Genomic DNA, 13,514 nt, shown 5'->3' on the forward strand with positions numbered 1-13,514 from the left:
CGAAATTATCTCCGTCCTTCCTAGACCCCGAAGTTCATTGCCATATTCGCAAGAGTCCGTTGTTTACCGTCCTGAGTCATATGACTCCAGTTTATATCCTCGCATCCTGTTAATTTAATATCCGTTTTAATATTATACACTTACTTAAGCCTTGGTCTCCGCCTCGAGGCTTTTGGACTAAAGTTCTGCATTGGAGATTTCGTCTCACTTGCGTGGTAGACCCACCCGACCTTGTCTTTCCTTGCATGGCGAAGATTACAAATTATTAATCTCCTCATTATGCATTTATCTCACCGAAAGTCGCGCGATCGGCCAGTTGCCACCTTTGCGTTGTATTATAAAGAATCAGGGTTTAGACTCCGCCTAGAGACTGAGTCAGTTAGTCCCTCAAGGTAAATACCAGAACAGCAGCACCTTAAATAATACCGCGTCTGCTTCCTCCTACATCCTTTCCAGTTCGCCATGTATTTATATGTTCTGGATGCACAGTTAGAGCAACGTCTTTAAAATGTTGAACCAAAAATAAATAAAAAATATTTATTTATTTATTATAATGAAATGAATTTCTCTATAGCCATCCATTCTGCTATATTAGGTTCGAGTATTCCCCTGAGTACCGTCCTCTAGAGAGTGTTCAACCTTGTTTTGTCCGCGTACCCCCAGATTTAATTTCTCTTCAACTTTGTACCCCGAAAGTTGTTGGTGTATAATTCAAGTTATACATAGTATATAATCTACAACAACAACAACAAAATTACATTACTGATTATTCAGTGTTTATCATAAAATAATATATATATATATATATTTTTTAAATTTCACGCACCCCCTAAGATGTCTTCGCGTACCCCAGGTTGAATATCACTGCTCTAGAGGTTTGCAGGGATCCGGCTCAGACCTTAGAGCCGTGACCGGTATCTTCGGGCCGGATTGACTATCGGGCTCAGGAAACAAATCCCACCGATTTAATTTTCTCTGGAATTTTCGTAGCTTCTCCCACTCAGAAATAGTACCAGAAAGCTAAAATAACCTCAGATATTAGTGTCGTTAAATACTTTTGTCCAACGATTACTGGCATGTATTCATTAAAAGAAAAATGTATTAATGATACGATAATCAGGGCAGATTGTAAATATGTGGTCTTCATTCGGGTTTGAATGAAAGTAACTCTGGATCAGGTGGACTACGGGTAAAATATTTGAAGACAAATTTCGGGCTTAGATCAAATGCTTCCCGGTCTGGGCAAGGTTAAATTCTAAAACTTCGGCCCGTGCAGACTTCTGCTCATCTCTCAGACACACACACAGACGGTGTTTTTCCTGTAAATTGAGAGTCAAATACCACGCTCATATAAAGCAACAGTTAAAATAATGGTTTTATATAGGCCTATGTTAATCTTTATTCTTTTCCGTACGTCTTTCAGACAGGAAACGGGAAGACAAAATAATCTAAACTAAACTGTACCAAACATAGCCGTGTAGCTTGGAAACAGTCTGTAAAATGTCGGTATAATATTGACCAATATTTCGGCCATCCTTATTTCCCTGTGTCGAATTCTTGTTGCTTTGCATTAATTTATTCCGTGAAAGAATTTGAGGTTAGCTTGAGGGCATTTAAGGTTGCTTGACCTGTTGGTGGCCCACTTCCCAATGTAACAGCCAGTAAGATTTCATAGTAGACTTTCGTTTTACTTGTGGCCTTCCACTTTGGCGTGAAAGAATAACCCCAGATGACTTCGTCAAACCATAGTAAAAGACCAAGCGTTGTTATTCGAGACATGTGCTGGATTCTCGAGTTCGAACCATAACTTGTGTCCAGATTCTACTCGGAGGGCCATCCAACTTTCTGTCCAGTATATCGGCGAAAGATATCGGAGCTGATCAGTTAACAGCATGGATCAGGATGTGAAGATGCATTTTCAGGGAAGTTTCAGTACCCACTGTTTGAGTTTGTGTTTTTAAAATTGCGAGTAATCATACTCCAAGGACAGGCTGTTTTATTTAATAAATTATTTTGAAAAGATTGAATCCCGTAGACATTTGGTGTACAGCTCATTGGACGTGGGATTGACACGCATAAGGCACACAACAGGACCTACTTAGGGCAATACAACCCACTTTAATCCTTCAGGCGGTCCTTGGTTCACATCTCGGTTCTGAGGGAAGATATCCTGATGTTTTCCCTTATTTTTCTCAGTGCCGTGGAGCCTAAACTGCACATTACCACAGGAGACAGCCAGCTTCATAAACAATACTGGACATACTTAAAATAGATTGAAAAAGAAACTGTGTTACAGAACGACGCACTGCAACGGAAGTCTTGAAGCTAGGAAACTAGTTTTAGATAATATTGTAGCCCTGCCCCCGGCACGTGGGAATGGCCTCTTGCGAAAGTCTGTTGTTTTCCCCCCCGTAGGTACATAAAAAATCATTGCTGATACATAAAACCAAATTCAGCGGTTGCCAAAACTGCCTAGATGTGGAAAACCGCAGGTACATTAGGCGAAACCGCGTCGCGTCTTGACGTCGGAGACGGTTTGCGCCCTGGTCAGTCCGCATGGGATTTACAGTGGGCAAAGTGGCACTGGGACATTTTTTTCTCCGAGTCCTTCAATTTCTGCTGTCAATATAATTCCAGTGTGACTGTACATTATTCATGTAACATCCATCTGGGAGATGGACAAAAGGCCCGTTGGTGGCGCAGTTCTACATATACGTATATCCTCACTTGCTATCGTATTTGACGTTTTTGCCATTTTATAAGCAAATTGCTGGATTGTTCCTTAAGTTAGACAAGTACAGCTTCGTTCCAAGTTATTTTCAATTCATTTATTAATTATTACATCATTGGACGCTATATGCTCTGAGATACTGGAATATTCTTTAATAAATTACAGAATAAATACAAACAAATAGCAAGGAAATCCTTTTGTTGTATTTTAAATGATGCTAAGCGTTATTATGGTTTTCCATCAATGATTTGATTGGCTGAGCTGTGGCTTCATATTTACATTTAAAGTGCAAGTTAAAAGGGTGTATCCGGTGCTTTCCTTTTTTCGTTTTGCCCAGTTACTTTCAATTTGTTAAGTTCCTGAGTAAATGTAGCTCTAAATAAGCTCAGTAGCTGCAGATGTGAGCGGTTACCGACGGACGCCACGAGATCGGAAGGTGAGTATTACGATGTGTAGAAGAGGACGTATTCGGATATTAGGGCCTTGATTTGTGAAGCGACAGATATTAATCCAGTGAAATAATCAGTTGTAATAATGTGAAATAAATCTATCTTGTGTTTTAAAAAACCCACTGTGTAATCACCCATTACGTCACAGTATTGTGCAGTATAGTAGCCGTCACCAAATTGCATGCTTTTTCAAGACCACTGGAGACTTCCCTCTTTCCCCGTACCAAGCGTCAAAAAGTTAAACAGTACAGCGTTGCTCCCCTGTTCGTGTTGCAACGTTGTGCAATTTTGCTCTGACCTTGAAACATGCAAGTTGGTGACGGTTACTATAGTCGGACATCGAGTTTCAGAGTCTGGTTGGGAGAAATATCGATTTAAAGTAGAGCCACAAGAATACAAATTAATAACATGTTACAACGTGAAACTAGAACGAAGGTACTGTAAACACACTATTCTGTCTACTCTACTGTATTATTCATTTGCAACAGCTCTGCTGTTAGGTACAAGGGTTTATGTGTAGAAATATTGGACTGTGTGTCTCGTAGACGTAGGCGTACAAACCGACAAGTAAAGAGATAGAAAGTAAGTTTGCTGAAAGAAGATAATATATTTGACGTAAATTCATGTATATTTCTGATCGGCGCTACTTTAAACACGAATTTGCATTTGGGCTTTTCAGACAAGAGAAACGTTCATAAGCTGAATTTCTCGTATTAGATTTGAGATTCTCAAGGCTTATGAACTGTCGTTTTTGTCTTTTGGGTTGACAAGTCGCGTAGGTGGTTACAGGCTTCCCGCTGAAGCCTTGGTAATCACCCACAAGACTACATGGCGCCGTGAAACATGAATGGATCCTAATTTATGCTATTCTTGATGAACTGCTGGGGCTCATTGTACGTGTCCTGCTAAATGAAAATGTCTTGGGAACTCCGATAAAAGGAATGTAGTATCTACTACGTCATTTCCTGTTTAACTTCCCGCCGGATGTCAGCGTGTCTGGATCCCAACAGCTGACTGCACACACTTTTAATTTGTGGCAACGTTCGATGGGAAGACGCAGTGCGGAAAAGAAATTATCCCGTGAGCTTAAAGATTCTCACGCGGTGAGTCCCGAAGATGGCTGTCATCTGGGTTGTTGTGCCGTGTAGTCTGGTAGAAGTTTACCGATGTTTCGGAGTTGTTTGCTGTTTCTATCTTCAGGGCGATCATAACAGCCCAGCAGACAGCCGTGTTCCAGATTACTCGAATGGAACACACACATTCTGAGTCGATTTCGTGCTGTTTTGCATACCACATTGACTTTTTTGTCTCACCTGCAATGATACTGTTACAAAGGCATTTACACTACAAAAAAATATTCTGTAGAGTCAGTAATTATTACTTTCTTGTGTTTCGTTGAATATTTACCATAGCAAACGTTTCATATGAATCTGTATTGTTTTGTTCTGCGAACGAGTTTTTTTTTTTGTATATTTGAATGGATTTTAATTTGGGTTTAGTGTAATAGAATTGTATGAAGTAACATGAACTGTAACCCGCATCTTTTCGTGTTTACGCCTAATATCAGATTCGTCTACTTTCATCGATTTGTGACTTGAGACAGAACATGTGGACTCGTTTTATGCATGTTACATACACATACGACGGAGTGGTCACAAAGTTCCCTTGCAGAAACATTATAACATATCTGCATGTGTCCTCCATTCTCCGTATATTATTTGATCAGTCTCCGTGTTCTTTCGACATTTACTTCAATGCTGAAAGCTGCATTTCATAAAAGCAGTCCCTGAAAGCTGTTCTGGAAGAGTTTTAAATCATATTTTAGAAATCTTCTACTTTAAAATGTCCCGGAATGGACTGTCGCATGTTGTCAAGTCTGGGCTCAGAGGTGTCCATGCCCTACCAGATCCTCGTCCACTGAACGTGTTTCAGCTATTCTGGAGCTGGGTTAGCACAATATGTTTGTTCACCGTCTTGCTGCAAGATGCATGCTGATTTGGGACTCATCTGACGCATTTGATAAATGAATCGCGTCTGAATCGTGTTCAGATATGCCGTTTGATTGACACTTCTGTGCACCATTTAAGAGACTTATAGAAATTGCTGCCCATATCCTATTGTTAGGAACTTTCGAAGGGACATCGTGACTATCTTGTACATTTCTTGCTGGTGACCTCCGTCAGTGTTCCTCAAGATGGCGGCTGACTTCGGCTCATTTAGATATACATATGTGTCCGGAGCTATTGAAAGGTCACTGTACACCTGTAAGAACACGAATTTATTTCTCATGATGAACTTAACCGGTTATAAGTGGTCAGGGTCATGCAGTCACGTGACATTCGTAACGTCAACCTAGGTCGTGTGTGTGCAAAGGGAGTTTTGAACCACTTCCTACTTCTTATTCTTGTATGTATTCATCTACGCGTTTTCTACACACGTACTGTATGTAGCATATCTTAAAAGAGAACCCAGGCTTACTGTTTTACGAGTAACTGATTTTTTTGTATTGGTTCTTATCGATCATTTTTCAAAAAATATTAGGGATACACACACACACACACACACACACACACACACACACACAAGAATTATGTGTTGTGGGGTATGTAGAACGTATGGGAAAAATAAATGCCTACAGAATTTTGGTTTGAAAGTACCTGTACGGAAGGGAGCATTTGAAAGACCTTGGAATGGACAGGATAGTGGACTGGGTTTATTTGCCTGTGGGTAGGGACCGAAAGCGGGTCCTAGAGAACACGGTAATGAACCTTTCGGTTTCATAAAAAGTTGGAAATTTGACTGTCCGCTTCTCAAGCACCACTCTGCTCCATGGAGTTCGCTAGTTTGTTTGTTCGTCTCTTTCGTTACTAAAGTCTCCTCAGTAGATTCATCGTCGTCAAATATCTTTGGCTTATAAGAAATTCGTCATGCATCCGGCCTAGCAGCCCAACCGCCAGTCCTGTCTTCGACAGTCCGAGTCATATTACACTATTCTGCTAAATTCTGTACAGTGGCATGGATAATTCTTATTTGATCGGCAAAAGTGAAAATGAAGTCCCCCCCCCCCATGCCACATGACAAGACCGTGTAGGTGTAAAGGGGGCGTGGAAGTGAAGCTCCGGGCATCTTGTAGCTCAGAACAAGATGAAGGACACGTTCAAGTTTCTGGTGATTTTTCTCCCCGGCAACCGTTGTGTACGTTGAAGAGACGGTCTGTCTGGATGTCGTGATGAAGGGAAACGTTCCCCCCCCTTCCGATAAACTCTGGAATTTCGACGTCGCCTTCACTGAGCTGTCGCTTCTCATCTTCATATCATTGGATAATTGATCGGGGGGCGGGGGGTCGTGAGAGAGAAGCCGCTCCAACTCGTTATTAGTTAATAACAGTTTTCATCCTCTTTGACTTACACGAACCTGAAACGATTATTTATAAAAATGTCGAGGTTTCAACCGCACTGCAATTTGGAGTTGAGGAAGTTGCAGAGACAGGAACCTAGATCATTGTCTTCCTTCCGTCCAGACTGCTCGTGTGTCGAAATTTCAAGTTATCATGACGACGAGTATGAAGTTGGCTGTCTTCTGGGTTGTTAGGCCGTGCAGTCTGGTAGAAATTAACCGGTATTTGTGCATTGGACGAAGCTCTGATGATGGAGGCAGCAAGCGCTTCTGAAACGTCGGCAAACTTCGACCAGGCTGCACGGCGCAACGACTCAGAAGACAATCGTCTTTAGAGTTATGTGTGAGCTCGACTTGTGTTCTTATTGCAGATTCGTGATGGTTTATGCTCTGTTCCGTCCCGTCAAATGGTGTTTCTGTTCCTCTTTAAGTGTTCTACAAAATTTTTATTTGCATTTATCTTCTTCATGCGTGGTTCATGCTCCGCGTATTTGGTGAAAAGTAAATTTTGAACCCCTTCTGTGTGTAATTTTCCTTCTCCTATTACTTTCATTCCTTTAGGTCCATTTTCATCAGAGACACCCCATCTGTGACATTCCATCAAAGCGAGACAGTTTGATCCATATTAACGCCACGTAAAATTATAATTAGTTTGTTTACAATTGTAGATGTTCTTCACTATTTAACGTAAACAAAGAACACCTTATGGGTCCGTCCATATCTGTCGGTCTGCCGCGTATTTCATAACATTGTTACAGTAATGATATTTGAGTGCATTGTTGCAACATTACCGTTGGTTCAGTGTTGCAAAAGTGACCTTGGATAGAATTTTTATTCCCTAGGTCACTCTGTCGCCGTCACCGCTCGTGGCGTTGCAACACCTTTGTACTTTCGTGTACTCCAAGGAGTACGCCTTCCAATTTTGTTGTATTTTAATCTTTACATTTAGTCTGGAAGGTGGCTTACACGAATTTAATTAAGTTGCGAGATTTGGGTTTCATACGATGACGATTTCGATATCTTGAAGATGGATGGGATATATTCATCTGAAACTTTAGTAACGACATGGCAAAATAACCCGGGAGTCTGCATTCTGCACTTTAACTTTTTGCCGAATGTAATTTGGATAATTTTGGAAAAGTGAATGTCCACTCGCGCGGCTAACCCATCGCCCTGATCGTTGAGGCAACGAGGACCTCTGAAACATTGGTAAACTTCTACCAGACTACACGGCGCTAAATCCCAGAAGACAGCCATCTTCAATAAAACAGTCTGATTAGGTTAGCACAGTCTCCTTTCTTCATTGCTGTACTATAAATGTAAGTGCCTTTCTAAGTAGTCAAGTCAGTTCCACTTACGTTGACACGATCAAGGAATCTGCATTGGTTGCGAGTGAACTAGGGCGTAAGAAGTTTCGCTCTTGCTGCGTCGTAGATATTTTTAGAAAATGAAAGTTTTTTTGTTCTTTTTTTCCGCTTTGAAGTCTGTCTGAAATTTTACGCTTCAACAATACAAGACACATCGGTGTTATATCAAAGAAAGACTCTGTCCATATTGATGACGGAGAATGCCTCTTTAAAGCACGCGAAGTTCTACCCAGATGCTAATTACAGTGTAGTCGGTAATTTGTTTGACTGTTTCCATTACTATGCCATGTTTCGGAAGTTGATGAACAAGCCTGCTGCAGATTTAGAAATAAAGCTTGCTAAAAATACCCGTAGATTTCCAGTTGGCGATCGAACATCGGGTTTGTGATCTAAAATTTTATCTCTCGGCCACCGTAGTCATTCAAACTAACTTTTGTTTCTTCTTTTCAGGTGAGTGAAACAAGTGAATGTTTGACCCATACTGCGAACTGAAAATGGTGTTCTCTGACTGTGACTAATCGTGTCTTTCGAATTAAGGTAAACATTGTGTAATCATATATTTTATACTCAATTAGTTGTAAAAGTTTTGCTCTTTTTTTTGTGAATTTGTTCGTTGTTAATGCGTTTTTTTCCTGACCATGGCGCGTAGCTAATTTATACTTACTTGATACTTTGACGACCCTTTCTTCTAGTGCCTGAGCAACTGCGGGTCCCAACTTTTCGTTGGCTTTGACAGTTGGTAGGACACCTGGGCTAATTTATAGATTCTCCTTAACTCCGTAATTAAATATCCGTGGTTAAAAGTAAGTAATGAGAGTGTTAAGAACAATGTCGTACATTATAATGCTTTGGACACGAAATAATTGTTATATTAGAAAATCAGTCCGTGTCATATGATTTAAAAACTAAACGTATGGCGGTAAAAAGATATAAAGCAACTTGAAAATCTTCATTCTGCTAAAATTGATCACGTGTTATATAAACATACTCTTTTACACAACACTTGTATACATCAGTACTTTTGAGCAGATAGTAAATTCCACGACTTTAGAACTGATTGGTAAGCAAACTTATAGATGGAGCTAGTTTATATATTACATGTAAACTGTTCACATCCTTTCCATAAGCTGTTAGCCATTCTATACCTACCGGAATTTGCGCAGTTAACGTCTTAGACCTAAGTCTTTATAGGCCTACATGTTCTTCGTGTTTAGTCCGTGCGTTGTATAACTTTATTTTTTACTTTCATTCCTTATGGACGTTAATGATTGAAATAAAATTCCTATGCAGAGTAAAGTACAGTAGATTATAGAGCGTAGAGTAAAGTAGAGTGTAGCGTAGAGTAGATTATAGAGTGTAGACTAAAATAGAAATGGTGTATAGTCGTGTTTTCTTAGGAATTCTCTTTTCTGTAATCACCTTTGCCATTTGTTAGCTTTTACTTCATATATATATATATATATATATATATATATATATATTAATAGTAAATGTTATTTTAAGCTGTCACTCCGTTGTAGGCCAGAATCACAAGTGGAGCATTATAGAATACGTAATATTTATGACTTTGGCCTGTACTGTTACTGGTCTGACATTGTGTGAGATTTCAGGTTCTCACGGCGGCGAGGAAGAAGATTATTTGCTGGGATATTACGCCGTGTAGTCTGGTAGAAGTTTAATGACGTTTCGGAAGTTTTTACTGCCTCCATCATCAGGGCAATGGCAGCAGGCACCTCTGTAAAATTGGTAAACTTCTACCAGATTGAACGGCTCAGTATACCAGAAAACAGTCGGCTTTATGTCATGACATATTTTATTCCTATTATTATTATGGTATTTTTTGTTCGTGTGTAATATGTAGGTTTAAGACAAGCCCCAGGTTTTGCTCTCAATAATGAGTGCATTTACAATCCCAAATATATTTGAACAAAATAAGTTCCTTTGCGGTTATAAATAATAGAAACTGAAACAAAATCATCTGTGGAAGTAAACCAGTTTCGAAGTTACATTAGTCAGCTCGCAAAATTGACTCTCGAGCTATCGGCAGCCTCCCCCCCTCCCCCCCCCCCCCCCGATATAGGAAAGTCAAAACATTTTTTCAGAGGTGCACATATTGCCCTTTTTTTAGGATTTTGCACATTAGTCCTTGGAAGCACGAAATGGCTGCCGAATATAAGCACGTTTGGTGTTTTAATGCTTGTGTTAAGGTAATGGCTTTGAATCATGCAACATTCTCATTTCATTTTTACGAGCAGACAACTCATATTTTTTCTTTCAGTACTAAATTACGTTTGAATTAGATTACAAAGATACCCACTGAAATCAGATTTATGAACAAATTTGTTACTAATCGACATTAATTTTAGACTAGTTATGACGAATAAATCACAGTTTGTATGTGAGACTTCTGTGTTGGACTTACAACGAAATTGTATCCATTTAACTATATCAAAGTGGACCTATTAGGTACAGCATTGCTAACACCCTGTTCACTGATTTAGTTTATTCAAGTTCACACCAATTCAAAGCAATTTGCCAAAGATTATATTTTGCTGTTGTCTTCTTTTATTCTCGGCTATCCACGTGGTTGCCTCGTAAACTTTTTCCGTGCCGAATTTATTTTTAATATATATTATCCTTCCCCAATTTGCGTCTCCAGCCCATCGTATATTCTGTAATTTAAATACGTAGAAACGTCTGCCTAACAAATGTTTGATTTGCTAAGTAATATTCACGATTGATACCTCCCTCCTAATATTGTTTTTTTTTGTTTAGTTTAATTTCAGTCTGCAAACTTTTTTGTAGTTTTTCTTGTCTAGACGAACTTGGATATGTAGTATTAATGGAAAATTAAACAGATCAACGAATGTGCTGTTCATTAGGTTTTCGTTATGATAAAGTATTTAGATTATTAAGATTACATTAAACTTCATGGTGGCAGATTAATACGAACGGAGTTTTTGTAACATGGGACAAACAAGACTTACAATATTGGCCCTGGAGGTTATTAATGAACTTAAAGGAAGTTAAAATCAAGTATAGTAAATCGTCAAATGTTGGGGCTAAAATTATTCACATTAAGAGTAGTTATTTTCATACAGTGCTTTGGTACATTATCAGTGGTTTTCTGTAAATTGTTCTGTCCAAAAAGATATGGTTTCGTGTTGTTCTATGTTTTGTTTGTTAGTTTGTTGGTTCCCTGGTGCTTGATGGTCATATTTGTTATCCGATCCTCCTCCACTTGATGTGGTGACCGCTGTCATGATGTGTGTGTTTGTGTTGATTTGTTTCTTTCTGGATAATTATGATCTGGATTTGTGTCCATGCGAGTCCACTGAAGTTGTTTCACCGTATTGTTTAATTGGCCCTTTACATGTTAGGTGTTTTAAATCTAGTGAATTTCTTGGTTATAAATTTCAGTGGTACACCTATGGTAATAAAAACATTGTAATAAGGTTACGTACTGGGAGACAAAGCTGAAAGTAAAGAACTGCAGATGTCGTTTCCGGCAGACTTTAAACTTGGACGCGAGGGAAAACTATCGACAAAATACGAGTAACATAACCGCGCGTTTATTATTCAGAGTGGGATAAAGATAACTTCGCAAATTGCCTCTTATCACACCAAGTTTCAGCCTGATCAAAACGTAACGAGGAGGCGGAACTTGGAGATTTTTTGAAGGTTATTAAAGTTTTAGAAGTTGAGAAATAATGACAGAGCATTTTGGTGTTATATATAAATCTATAATAAACATGAAGTTAACTTCCAAACAAGTGGTATGTTATGAAGAATTTATTACCTGTGAGTGTATACTTGTTTATTGTGGTACTTTTGTTACGGGTGCATTAAAAAATTAATTTAAAAGCACAGCTCTTCGATTCATATAGCTTGTCCGCAGTAAAAGGAACCGAATCATGGGATCGATTTCGGCAAAACTATGTATGCTGCAGTTGTCGGTCAGTTTTGAGTTTGATTTAGTTGGTCTTGCGACTGTTTTAAGGGTATTGAGTGAATGTTGACGTAACAGGAAGTTAGGAGATTTTAGAACAATGTATAATGCTGAGAAGCTGAAATCTTGCATCATTAACAACAATAATAATTCAGTTTATTTATTTAAGTGCTTGACAACAGCCAGATAAGGCCTATAACAGTCAAGCATTGAACAACACTACAAACTGAAATATAATACAATAATTACATTCATTTCGATAATAATAAAAGTGAAACATTACAAATACAAAATCAAACAAATCAAACTAAATATATAAATGTACCATATTAATAATAATAATAATAATAATAATAATTCAATTCCTTTTTTGAGTGATAATTCACGAGTAAACGGGCTAAATATTATGCCTAAGTAATATAATAATTCAATTCATTAATACTAAAAACAATAAAAAGTAGAAAAACTTACAAGATTAAATACATAAAATAGTGTAGTTGCGTCATATTGTGATTTATTAAATTAAAATTAAATTATTTGGTTATTCCGTCAAATCACAATGTATTTAAAATAAGATAATTAAAATAATTAACATATCATTCTGTGTTCCATATCGAATAATCGATTTACAATTGGAACAGTTACAACATGTTTCGGTTTTATTAAACCATCATCAGGTGTAAAATTGTATTAAATTTAAAACTCAATTACAATTTTTTACAATTTTTCGTAGTGTAGTTTTTTGGAGGTCGTGTCCAGATATTTTCATATAATGGATCAACTTTATTGTTTCAAGTGATGCTTTTGATGTTTACATCGGTCAGAGATGAAATAGTAGACAACACAGTTGTGTCTGGAGGTGATCCAGAAGTATTACCGTATCTGATCAAGGTTTATTACTATCAGTAATAAACATCAAAAGCATCACTTCAAACAATAAAGTTGATCCATTATATGAAAATATCAGGACACGACCTCCAAAAAACTACACTACGAAAAATTGTAAAAAATTGTAATTGAGTTTTAAATTTAATATAATTTTACACCTGATGATGGTTTAATAAAACCGAAACATGTTGTAACTGTTCCAATTGTAAATCGATTATTCGATATGGAACACAGATGATATTTTAATTATTTTAATTATCTTATTTTAAATACATTGTGATTTGACGGAATAACCAAATAATTTAATTTTAAGATTAAATACCTTAAAATATAATAATTCAATTCAGTTCATTTATTTAAGTGTTTGCCAACAGCATGAAGCCAATAACAGGCAAACACTGATAATACATACAATAATAATGAAATAATAATGAAAAATATTACACAAACAGATTAACTAAACTTATACATGTACAGTATTAAATATAATAACAGCCAAATGCAGGCAAGCCCAAAATAGAAACAGTATTACACACAAAGAAAAATATAATTAAATCAAATAATCCACCTAGGGAACACTAATATAAATGTAAAACGTTAAATAAATACAAAAAACAGATAACCAAGCTAGATCATGTATCAAGACATCCTATCTAGATCATGTCCCTTATTGAGAATAATAATATAGTCCAGAGAATATACTTTCCGTCCGAGCTCATCATTCATAAACATTA

General features: G+C 37.7%; 1 protein-coding gene across 8 annotated transcripts in view; it reads left to right on the forward strand.

Moving 5' to 3' along the window:
* LOC110838220 (beta-1,4-glucuronyltransferase 1) overlaps positions 1-13,514 on the forward strand; it is a 142,391-nt gene that overhangs the window by 21,217 nt on the left and 107,660 nt on the right. For 3 of the 8 annotated variants that reach the window (XM_087340880.1, XM_087340879.1, XM_087340884.1), the window contains exon 2: positions 8,394-8,480. The exons of the other annotated variants lie outside the window; for them this stretch is intronic. The gene's annotated coding sequence lies outside the window, so the exon portion shown is untranslated. The remainder of the gene's footprint in view (positions 1-8,393; positions 8,481-13,514) is intronic. 8 annotated transcript variants of the gene reach the window in all.

This window comes from Zootermopsis nevadensis, unplaced genomic scaffold, assembly GCF_977971745.1.
Source record: "Zootermopsis nevadensis isolate Lab colony 2312 unplaced genomic scaffold, Znev_1.0 Znev_ptg000061l, whole genome shotgun sequence".
Classification (NCBI taxonomy): domain Eukaryota; kingdom Metazoa; phylum Arthropoda; class Insecta; order Blattodea; family Termopsidae; genus Zootermopsis; species Zootermopsis nevadensis.